Here is a 13,530-nt window from a genome sequence, read left to right on the forward strand (position 1 = left end):
CAACCACTGAATCACCAGCAGCTAAAATCCTGCGCTTCAGGTGTGACTCCGTCAGCACCAGCGCGAGCAGCCGCCTTTTATTTCTGCCAGTTGACTCTGCATCAGGGCGACATGGCAGCATAGAATCTGCAACTGCCTTTGGCACGCAGATTTTCACGATCTGGTCCTGACTAAATGTCAACAGCAAGGAGATGAAGCCGAGAATCATCAACTCTGCGAAAACCACAATGGATCACAGAGTTACAGTAATTCATCTATTCCGGATACCATGCACGTCGAAAGAGTGCTCCAATTTAGGTATGAACTTTCTGGTTTTACCGGCTTTCACCTTCTCAAGAACTTCAAAAAGAGTTCTCTTTTGCCTCTTGATAAACCACTGACAACGAAGTCAAAGCAGATGTAACTGTCAGTCATATGAGAAAATGATGCTAATGCAGGACAAGATGGAGTAGCATAATTCCTTTGAAATGAAAAAGATAAGCCATTCAAGGATCTGAAGTATGAAATTATCAGGACAATTTCTCACTTGCAGCCCCAGACATTCCAGAAACTGAAAAATGATTAATCTTTAAGATATAAACTGAGAATTTATAAAACCATGCTTCCTCGTGAAACATGACTGATAACTCGTAAAGAAACCGCTTTCGCTTCATTTAATTTCTTGATGTTACTGATAACTCCCAAAGAAAAGCTAAAAGGTCCTGAACTATGGAATTTGTGAATTTTCAGGCCAGTTGCAATAGCATCAACTAATTTATGAAAACAATTTTTTGAAATTTTGTTTAAACAGACAACATCTAGCAAGGCCAAGACAAAAGAAAAGGTAAATATCACGCATTACTAGTACTAACCTCATTGTCAAAATAACAGATCTTAGCTACCAGTGAAATTCCTGATTATGTTTTTCTTGTGTATAGAAATACACATGATAAAAGTGTTAACTTCGAACACAATTTAGCAGCAAAAAACTGAATATTTACAGATAGCACAAGCTTAAATTCTAAACCATTTGTTCAGGAATGCATATAGGGAGGTACAAATACAATGATGATTTCATCAGGGGGAAAAAAATTGAAGCACACTTCTCCAAAAAGAAATGGCAATACAATATATAGATAGCAGACAATAAATAATCAAACAAAGTTCACAAACTTCTAGACGTAAATTGGAACATACTAGTAACACAGAAATGAAGCATATTATAATTCAATTATAATCATTTTAAATATGTTTGATGGTGTTAGTCAATAGTTCCCCCAAATTATTTGATCTAGGACAACACCAACTTGTGCCACTATGGTAAATGCCAACATCCTCCGCATCTACACATCTGACGGGAGTAGAATGGAAGGGGTTTCCAAAATCTGAGCATTCACTAGCTTTAACTCAGAGCAAACAATATGAAGGCACATAATAGTTAAGACCTTGTCAGAACTATTCTAAATGACCTTGACAATTGAAGTGATTTATAAAATACTACAGTCAACTCAAAAATCTTCACTTTGTTCCAACTGTTCTTCTGGAGCAATTACAACTATAGGGTCTTCCTCCAATTCATTCGGAACAGAACAGAATAACTGTGAATTTTCACCAACAAAGTTCAGCTCTATTTTGTTGCCATCAACTAGAGAGATGGGATCTTTCGATGACAGAACAGACAAATCAGAATTGCTATCTGCCAACTCAACCAGTCGGTTTTCTTGCTGAGCAAGAATTTTCAAGTCAATAGCTTCTAGTACCTTTACTTTCATGGAAGAATCATCTTTTCCAAAGTCATGGATCAACTCCTCCTCGGTAGTTCTACCAACATTTTCTTCCTGACCTTTGATCAAAGATTCAACATCTTCTCCTGAGGAGACAAAACTTTCTGAAGCTGTCCTAGATGCTTCACTGTCTTCGTCCATTTTTTGCATATCAATCTCCAAAACAGAAACCGTTCCTTCTCCGACCACTCCTTTCTCCTCCAGACAGATCCCGACTTCGGTTTTAGCGATCGACTCAAGCAACTCCAACCCTTCGTCTCTTACTTCACCCACCGAATCCGATTCCTGCGCCTCGAAACCAGACCTTTTTGTTGTTTCCTGCTTCATCTAACGGAAATCATTCTGCTTGGAATCTTTTGCTTCCGTTTTCTCTAAAATTTCCTGATCCCTCCCGAGCACAGAGCTCTCAGAAACAGCGACCTCCTCCAACTTCACCTCGCTAGCATCACAGAACTTGAAAACGACGCTGCCGTCCGAACACTCTGAGGAAACCACCAACAAAACCCCAATAAAAAAAAACCAGCATAACGGACAATAACACAATACCCCTAAGGCGTCAGAACTCGGCCTCGACCTCCGATCCTCGTAGATTAGAAGATCAAAAAGCAAAAGTCAAAGGAATCTTCAGTACCGAAAGTAGACAACAGCTCCAGCGAAGGCCTCGACAGTGAATGAGGGGCGATCCTCGACCTTTGAGTCGGCAGATGGATAGGCGGGCCGGAGAGCGAGTGGCGCAGTGGGAGCGGTGGCGGCGGAGCGGGCGGCGAGAGCTTGAAATACGCAGGAGAGAGGCGGAGATCAATAAGTCCAGCAAAGGGGATCTCAGCTATAAACAATCAGTGTCCGGCGGCGGAGATTGGCTTCCACATAGCAGTGAAGAGGAGCTCGCTCGTGGAGAGGGCGGTGGCTCGCGGAGAGGAAGGTGGCTAGGGCTCGCGGAGAGGAGCTCGCTCGCGGGCGGTGCTTTTTTTGATGCGACACGGCTTTTTTTTTTCTTCTTCCGCGGACTGGACCGACAAAAAAAACAAGCGAGACTGCGAGCAACGTGGCCGAGGTTTCACAACGCGGACGGAGAAGCAAGGGCGTCGATCTAGGAAGGAGAAGAGGCAGATGAGGTTGAGAGAGATGGTCGGAGGTTTAGATTTAGGTTTAGACGAGAGAGATGGTCGCGTGAGGAAGGGGCGCGATATAGATTTAGGTTTAGAGGGAGCAAATTTTGGCTGTGGGAATATTAAAATATTTTATTTTGGTTCATTAACACCGGATTTTAAAAACCGCAGTTAAAATCGGTGTCTATTAACGAAAAAAAAGGCGCTCATAGACATCGCCTAAAAAACTGATGTCTATGAGCTAAAATCTGCGCTCATAGACACCGATTTTTGAAAAAACCGGTGTAAAATACTCAAAGACATCGATTTTTGCTTAAAACCGTTGTTGTTCCACTGATGTCTATGAGGGTTTTTGTTGTAGTGATCTTTGTCAGCTCGCGTGGCAGTGGTAGGAGGTGCCTCCAGAATGGGCTGCTCCAGAACGTACAGTTTACGTTCCTGGGTGAGAACTATTCTCAGGTTCCTGTACCAGTTCAGGAAATTTGCTCCGTTGAGCTTGCCCTTCTTAAGGACAGAACGCAGAGAGAAGTTGTTCGTGTTTGACGTCATGGAAATTCTACAATAGAAATAAATGCAGAAATTAAATATCATATTCTTTAAATCGTTTAATTAGGCCTTTAACTAAATGATACTCCCACTGAATTCTATAATTCATGTGGGACAAGATCCATATCATACTAACCCTTGAGTTAGCTTTGGCTAATACGCCCAAGACTTAGTATGATCGGTAGGTAACTAATTACCAATTACATCTCTATGCAACTCTTGTTTATAGGATCAAAATCCGCATTTATATTAAAACTCGAGTTAGCTTTGGCTAATACGCCCAAGAGTTAATATAAACGTGATTTTGACCTATCTACCAACCATTGGATAATGCCTATAGTTAAACTCGATCCAATTGAGTTAACTAGTTACTCAATCTAATTGAGTTATACTCACCCATGCGTTGATAGGCGGGACCAAGATTGTCCCTCCGTACCCTACCAAGATAGTATATGTTGCTCTGCTTTGGCAGATTCAATAACAACATGCGATCGAGGTAGTGGCAGATATCACGGCATGGTAGGCATTACGAGTTGTCGCGATTTAGATTTAATCTAAACGATGATGCGTATCATATACTCGATAGATCTAATCTAATCGAAGGGTGCATCATGTGCACGACTTAGATCTAATCTAATCGTTAGGCACTAATTAATTACTTAATTAACTAGCATGCATCACATACACACAAAAGCAATTAATTAAATAACTTTGTGATTATGTCATGACCCTACTACGATCTTCTCAAGCCAATGAGAAGATCGGATGGTCAACCTAAGGTCAACAGCTTCTCAAGCACCTTCCTTTTGACCACCTTGTGTTGCTCGCACCTTCCTCGTAACTCCGTCTTGAGTGGACCTTCCACCGCTTCAAAATTTACATTAAATTTTGAAACTCGAGTTACATTCGAGTCTAAATCTAATTTACAACCAGAATATAAATAGGGAGGCATGACGCGCAGGTCGTGTATCAAATACAGCACACACAAACACATGACGACACGCAGGCCGTATTATAAATTACAACACAAATCCAATCATATTGGGTCTTTTTGGGTCATGACTATCACAAAAATAATATATAATTCTAAATTATATATTTTTCATAATTTTTTGTAATTTTTCATAATTTTTACAATTTTATGAGTAAATTTTTCCCGGCGGTCCCGATTAGCGATTTCGAGCGCAATCGCGGAGCAAATCCCCTTGCGGGGTTAGGGGCAGTACACCTACCCGCGATCTAACCATCGTGAGTTGCTCCTAAGCGATCCTACAGCGCCTTAGCCCACTGTCCCAAAAAGTTTTGGGTCGAAACATTGCCGTAACGGAAAAATCTTCTCGGTAGTCGAAGCCTACAAGTGTCTAAACACTTGTGCTTCGCTTCTACAAGAAAAATACCCTTTAAAACTATAAAAATCATGAAATTACAGAAATTAACAGAATGTTTATTTTTCATAAAAACCAAAATAAACTCGTACACGCCTTCGCACGTGGCTCTGATACCACTGTTGGGTTTTTCGGGCCGCGAAAACCGCTTTTTCGCATAACGGAAACCCCGAAACTCCCTAGCCAACGGATCCGTGCAAAGAAAATTTTTTTGAAAAACTACGAGTACGAGTTTACCTAGATCTACACTTAGATCTACAAGGGAAAAAGGTTATACCTTTGAAGCGAAGCCCTTCGCAATCCTGCAAGTCCAAGGAACGCCGGATCTCAAGATTTTCAACGTAGACAATCCTCTAGAAGTATCCACACGAACAAGATGTGTTCTCTAACACACAAGGATGGAGAAGAGAACACCACAAGTGTGCTAGCACTTCTTGATGCTCTCAGATGGGATTAGAAGAAGAAGAAAGGAAAAGAAGAGAACACACTCCTCTAAAATCTCTATGTGACTTTCACTAACCTTTCTTCTTGGATTAGATTCACTCTCCTTTCTTCTCCCTTGCTTGAAACCCACGACCAAGAGAAGAGAAGGAGCAAGAAGAGAGCTTAGGAGGAGGAAGATCACTTGAATGAGAGTTATTCACCAAAAGAAAACTTCTCTTTTCCATCAAGTGGTGTAACCCCCTTCACATTAATCACAATTAATGTGGAGGCCATTAAAGAGAATAGTTGTAACCTCCATGAGGTGGCACATGTGATGATGTGGCACATCATCATTAGTTCTCCTAATGCCAAGTCACAAATGATGTGGCATAAAGTCAAGTCAAACTTGACTCTTCCTCTTCCTCTCAAGTCAAGTCAAACTTGACTTAATCTCTTTCATGGTTGATCTAATCCAACCATTTAATTCAAGCCAATTTAATATAATGAATCTAATTCATTTAATTAAATTGATTCAATGAGTCATAATCTAAATTAGACTCATTGAACACATGTATCAACTTGAGTCCAACTCAATTAGCCCAATTAGGATTACTCTTAATCCAATTTGATTCATCACATGAATCTAATCCTCTTGGTTCATCATATGAACCTAATCTCCATCCACTTGTTCTTTGTGTGTGACCCAATAGGTTCTTGTAACGTTGGCAATGCCCCTAAACTCATTTAGAAGCATAAGTAATGGGCGGTATCTAGCAATACATCATTACTACCCAAGTTACAAGAATGTTGAGATCCAACATCACCTTGCGACTACTAATTGTGACTCCTCACAATATATGACAAGTGTCCTTCTATCCTAGACATCTAGATTGATCAATGTGAGGCATAGACCGTGTCATCCTCTGACCAATCTAAATCTTGAACTCCAAGTAGACTCACTCAATTAAATGAGCTCAATATCTCATATTGACTCATTTGGGCATGGCCATACACTTCGTGGTCTCACTCTATCAAGAATATCGATGTCACTCCCGTCATATAGGAGGGATAGATCCCATCTACATAACTCACATCCCTACGCATAATTTGTTACATACCCAGTAATCGCCTTTATAGTCCACCTAGTTACGGATGACATTTGACGAAACCAAAGTACATAACTCCTTATGTAGGGAACCATGATGACTTCAGGTCTAAGGACTAATAGTCATACTAATAGCCACATGAGAAAGTATATGACACTCATATAACTATCCATGATACTTTCTCATGGCGGGTCATTCAGTATACATTCTCTAATGCATACCCATGTGTCAACTTGATATCTCTATATCCATGACTTGTGAGATCAAGTCATCGAGTTGACCTACATGCTAGTCTTATTGCATTAACATTGTCCCTGAATGTTAATACTCGACTAGGAATGATTAAGAGTAGTGTTCCCTATATCATCTCACTATCGGTTCAACTAACCGATTGATATAGGTGAGAACCTTCTACTCAAGGACGTTATTTTACTTAGTTTATTTGGCACCAATACAAGTAAGTATAATAACCAAAAACCAAATGCCTTTATTTATATAGAATATGATACAACAAGTCCATAATACAATCATCAAATGATTGGCTCTAGGGCTCTAGCTAACAGACCCCTGTATGGTCTAGAGGTCGGATCGATGACAACTGTACGAGACTCCAGCCGCCACTACTCTCGAGTGCCTGAGTGGACAGTTTGCATAGTAGCTATCTAGCTACGTAGCAATAGAGTCCATGCTGCTCAAAACCCCAGCCGCCACTACCCATGAGTGGTCGAGTACAGCACGACAGGACAAGCGGCACGCTCCAGCCGCCACTACCCATGAATGGCCGAGCGTGCGGCCCTGGCCAACGACCCTCTCAACCACAAGGGAGACATAGTTGTCGACATGCATACAATGACATGATGCGTAAAATGCAGCAGTCATCATATATATATAAATAGAAATCAGGTATGCTACATGAAGCCAACATGCTCAGTATGAAACATGTATAAATAGCAGTCAAAGCAAATAAGCATGATATCTTGTATATATATATCCAGTACTAGTGTCTAGTATCTCGTATCTGGTATCTAGTATCTAGTAATGTAGTATCTACTAAATATCATAGACAGCAACAAGAGACCGTATAGATACAGAACGAGTAGCTCAAATATCGAGTGGAAGTATCAAATGCAGGAAAAATAAGAGTGGAGTTAAGGTAAAAGCAATTTCTATCCAAAGATAGCTCATGCACTAAGTTCAAAGAACTACAGCATTAAGGTAAGAAGTACCCGCCATAATACATAGATCACGTCCAGAAATCCCACGTCAAGACACTCGTCCCAAATCCAAGTCCTGCGATCACATATTATATTTAGCTAATTACGTAGAAAGTAATTAACTAACCAACTCCTCCACTTAATTAGAGTAACTCTAATCAAACATGGTTATAGATTAATCCCCAATTAACCTTACCCATACTACAACCTAATTAGATTAGGTTTACCATGAATCATCTCTATAGCTCCCTAAATCAACACATCATTTAATTCAATACAAATCCATCTCTTAATTACCAATCCACTATATAATATAATCAATTTCTACAATCCATCATTCCTAATCCCAAACCAACATAGAAATGGAAATCAACTTCCAAAACTCACCGAAATTGGACACTCCACTGTTGACTCACAACCAGAGAAACTCTCTGCTGGAAAATGATGGCCGGAGCTACACTTTCTACAGAAACTTTGTGGCTGGAACATATCGAAGCTGTTGCCCCCCTTCAATCTCAACATCCTAATTCGTAAACAATACAACCATAATTAGGAATTAAACCCTAATTCTTAAGCCACAACCTTTAAACTAACAACGTACCATCAATCGATCATCGAATCTGGAAAATCTTGCTGGAAACTTCACATCTGATCAAAAGTAAGATCCAGCACTGTTGCTGGAAACATATGGATGGCTGGAGGATGATCTTGAACTGAGGTACCAATGAAAATGATAAGAAGGTGTCGGCGATCAGCCAGCGATGACCAGAGCTAGGGCACAGCTTTAAAAAGGGTACTCCCTAGTCCAAGATCCTGTGAGAAGGCGTCGTTGGACCTTCTTGATCCAAATCAGATGATGAGGGGGAATCGGCCTCCACGAGAAGCAGCTAGGGCTCGGCTTGAAGAGGAAGAACACTCTCGAGAGGGAGACGACGTCGTTGCTCCAAGAAACGACACTCGTGTGGCATTCGAAAGCTCTCAAGAACCGGCGTCAGGGAGAGGTGATCGACATTCGGGTGGTGGTCGGTAGTGTTGGCCAGTGGTGACGCTGAGAGAAGGGAGAGGGCGAGGGAATCGGGTGAGGAGAAGGGCGAGGTTAGGGCACGTTAATAATAATAGGTTTTATATACTTAGGTTTGCTTAATCAAATTTTAAGTAAATCCCTCAATCAATTCCTACTTTTGGGTATTCCAAACAGATTTTTCTCAAACCTATAATTGATCCCCTTAAAATACGTCAAACGGGCTTCGAAAATTTCCTAGAAAATTCCTAAAAATTCCTGAAAAATCTAATAAAATTATTTCTCAAATAACCTTATTATTTATTTATTATTTGGGTGTCGTATTTTACATTCTCCCCCACTAACAAAATTTTGTCCCCAAATTTCCTGCCCAACTCGGGGATCCTCATCCAAGGGTAACAACTAAGAAACATACTCATATACCACTCCATCATAGTATCATGATCAAATCTCCAACCATAAGGAATGACTCTGTGGATTGTGATCTCACCAGCTTCCGTTACTCCCTCACTGCTATCTAACCACATGCGAGTAAAATCTACTAGTCATAAATGGCTCCCACAACTACCTCCAAAGTTCATAATACACACTATCAAGAAATCCCCCAACATCTATATAGTGCTCTTAAAATATCCGTCAGCCTAAGGGTGGAAAGTTGTACTAAAGCGAGACTCTCTATCCATGGTCCACTATAAAATCTGCAGTACTGTGATGTGAATCACAGATCTCCATCCGATACAATACTAAGAGATATATCATCTAGTCAGGTAATCTCTTTACAGTATAACTCTACTAATCGATCCAAAGAATTTATCCTATGGATCGATAGAATAGAAGCAAATTAGTCAAACAACCGAAGATTACCCAATATTGTATCATATATCTACAAGTCCTAGGTAATCACACAACAAAATCCATCATAACATATTCCCAACTACACTCTAGTATCTGAATCAATGGTGACAATCCTGTTAGTCTCTAATGCTTAGCCTTCACCTGCTGACATACTAGACATCGAACTACAAAATTCGCAATGTCTTTCCCCATGTCGTCCCACCAATAGGATTGCCTCCAGACTCTGTATCTCGGGTATTACCCGCATGTATCATAAATCTGGGTTGATGTGCTTCCTGAAGTAACTCTTCCCGGACCGGATCTAACTCAGGAATACACATAATCTCTCACAGAAATAATGAATCCCGTATAAAAGATGTCACCACATTTTCAACGTGAAAATGATGGCTGCTAATTCCAAATCATGAGTCGGATAATTTTTCTCATGATCTTTCAGCTGTCGAGAAAAATGTGGTCTACTCAACCGTGTTGCTTCAAAACTGCACCTAACCCCTAGTATGATACTTCTGTATAGAGTATAAATTCGTCTACACAAGTAGGTGAAACTAAGACGGTGCAGTTATCATCTTTTTGTTTCAACTCCTAAAACTAATCTCACAAGCCTCTGTCTAGGAAAATTTCATTTCTTTCCTAGACAATCCAGTCAACGGCATAACAATGTTGGATAAATCCTCAACTAATCTCCAGTAATATCTAGCCAGACCAAGGAAGCTACAAGTCTCCTATACAGACTTCAACTACTCCCAACTGGTAACCACTTTTATCTTCTGTGGATCCACTGATATACCCTTGCTAAAGACAATATGTCCCAAAAGTTCCATAGAAGACAATCGAAATGCTCACTACCGAACTCCGCATAAAGATGTTCCCATCGAAACATCTCCAGAACTATGCGAAGATAGTGTTCGTGATCCACCTCGAATCTGGAATAGATCGCAATATTGTCACTGAAGACAACATCACTGATCCAAATACCCTAAGAATACCAAATTCATCGAGTCTATGAAATATCTAGGGCACTGTAAGCCTAAATGGTAAAATCAAAGACTCATAATATTCGTACAACGGACATTCTCTACCGTAAGATCACTAGCAATAGGTCTGTAATCTGATCACCAACAATATCCACCAATCTCAAATTATCCTCAACATCAATCAAACCTGATAATCCCCTGAACAATGATAAAGAAGAAGGAAAACATCCATCCTTCAACACCCACTGCTAATAAGCTTAGATATATCCGCCATGGTTCAACATTGCACGTCTATATCGTACCACTACAAAGACTATATCTACTGGGGAAGTTTATTATCATATATCTTTAGTGAGACAGACTAGTCATGTCCTTACACAAATCTAACTTCTAGTGACCTGCTCTCATCATGGGGTACTATCGAGATGTAAAAATATATCATCATCCTACCAAAGGTATATGACTACTGAAGTTCAAGGAATATCCCTTGACTTCCTAATCGTTAATCAAACAACTCTCTAAATGGTAGAGATATGGTCAATTCATGAGATATAAGTATACAAAACTCTACTAATCTTATCCAAAAATATCCAAAGAGTATGTCTAATCACATCCATTCAAATACTCAAAAATTCACCGTAAAGGAATGACAATCTAAAATCCAAAGGATCACTCAACCTCTTGACTGCGAATCTACCCATCAGAGAATATCACGATAAATCTCATAATCATACCTGTAAAATGTCCTCCGACAAATGTCGATAAAATTATCGAACATCCTGATCTAACACATAGACTTCAAGACCTTTAGTAAATGATCATGTGCTCAAGGTCTTGAGTTACTTATAGAGACAATGATAGTTGAGACGACTAACCATTGTCTTATAACACACACTATGATTGCTTCACCTGAGGTTTAGTAACCTCTAGTGACAAGACACGGACATAATGGCAGAGGAGCCCTATCACTAAATAGTAGGTCAAAATAATTGTCAATCGACGCTCTGCTACTCGAAAATCATCGTCTGATATTTCCACTTAGTAACAGTTCGATTTTATAGGTGTTAATAAACTAACACCATGTTCTCCACACAATTATGGATCATACACCTCTAAGTATCATCGAGGATATCTAACCATATCCGATTGGTCTATGAGTCAGGATCTCCCATGGAATATCGCTCAATAAGTCAACTTATCATCGCCTTATAAATCATCATGCCTCTCAAGGAGGTAGAGAAGTACCCTCTCTCAAAACACCTCAAGATATTCACCAAGGGATATCTTGTTCCCAAAATTCATCTTCAACATCTTCCTTCACGTGGTGCCTGATCACGTAAAGAATACGCAGCTAATATCATATTTTCCGTACCAGTACTGGTCATATATCTGAATGTACTCACCATTTCATACACCTATATAACAGATGTATCACGCAAGTGTTAAGCAAGTAGATCTACACTTTTTCTACATCAGTGGGGGCATCTTTCCACATGTACCCTCTAGGTCATCCTACCAGGTATATACAGTCCATGGTCAAAGTCCCCATGGAATAGAATACATCCTTTACAAACTAATCAAGACGACAATGATATACGACCAATACAATTTATTCTATGTCTGTACAAGGCATGTACTCAAATGTATCTTCTCGGTTATCTAACCTAACACAAATAACCCAAAGATCGGAATCTCTATGAAATAGAGTAAGTTGGTCCCTACTGACCAAGCTAATAAAAGTAACTCAGTACTCTACTAGCTACACCAACAAGAATAGATCAGTTTTCTACCGACCAAGTCAACAAAGATAAATCGGTCCTCTACTAACCAAAGAAACAAGGATAAGTCAATCCTCTACTACCCAAGTCAATAAGGGTAGATCGTTTCTCTACAAAACGAAACAACACGAGTAAATTGGTCCTCTATGAGCCGAAGCAACACGAGTAAATTGGTTCTCTACGAACCAAAGCAACATGATATTTAGCAGATACTATCCACTACCAAACTAGTGATAACAGAAACTAGTAATATTGGTGGTATGGTAAAAGAAATCCCATGAGACTGTAATCCCTAATCTCTAGCAGTGTCTAATAGATCTAACTAATGACTGACACGACACAAGTCATACATGATATAACCAACTAGTCAAGTAACAACAGAAGTGTATAACAGTAGTTTACAACATACCTCCTATAACTCGGAGATTCTTGTCACTGCCTGGTCCCAAAACATGAAAAGTCACATCGAGAAACCAAATCACGAAAAATCAAAACACAAAAAATAGGCCTTGTAAACCTGTGGCTCTAATACCAATAAATTGTCACACCCCCAGAGGAGTCTCTGCCAGATAAAAATCCTGCAGCATCTCCCCTGTACCGGTGACAATCTGAAACATACATACATACAAAATACATCAGCTACATACGGCTGGAATATATACACAACCACGCAGTTATATAATCAGCTCACTCGGTTAGAACAAGAATAAACACAACCATGCAGTTATATATATATATCAAACAACCCACACGGCTGAAGGTAAAACACAGCGAAAATCACAAATAACGATCACAAAACCACAATACAACTAATTGTGAGCCGGCTCGGCTTGACAAGACATCACCAAACCAAATACAAGATACCACAAAATAAAACTCCATATAAAAGAATACTCAAATACAAGAACAAGTACAAAACCAACAATGCGAAAGAAAGTGCTAACGATAGAAGGTGCTTGATGTGACATGGGACTGGTGACCAGAATCTCCAGGCGACTACATAAATCCTTTACCTTCTACCTGGCGAAATAACCAGTTTCCGGAGTGGTGAGTAGTAAGACTCAGTGGGTAATAGACAGATAGTGCATGAACATAATAAAGAACTAGAGATACAAAGGTATACAGTCTCGTAGGGAAATAGCATATACTACAGTGATATCATAATAAGTGTCCATACCTAAAACCATATCCTATACTAGTAATAGAGGGTCAAAAGTAGCAAAGATCTGCTACAGTACTGCTCATAACTACAAGGGTAGCATGTGAGATATATACATAATACCAATAAGTGAGTCAGTGTCTAAACACATACAACAAATGTATATCTCAACATATGTAAGCATAACAGCATAAGTA

This window comes from Zingiber officinale, chromosome 10A (assembly GCF_018446385.1).
Source record: "Zingiber officinale cultivar Zhangliang chromosome 10A, Zo_v1.1, whole genome shotgun sequence".
Lineage (NCBI taxonomy): Eukaryota > Viridiplantae > Streptophyta > Magnoliopsida > Zingiberales > Zingiberaceae > Zingiber > Zingiber officinale.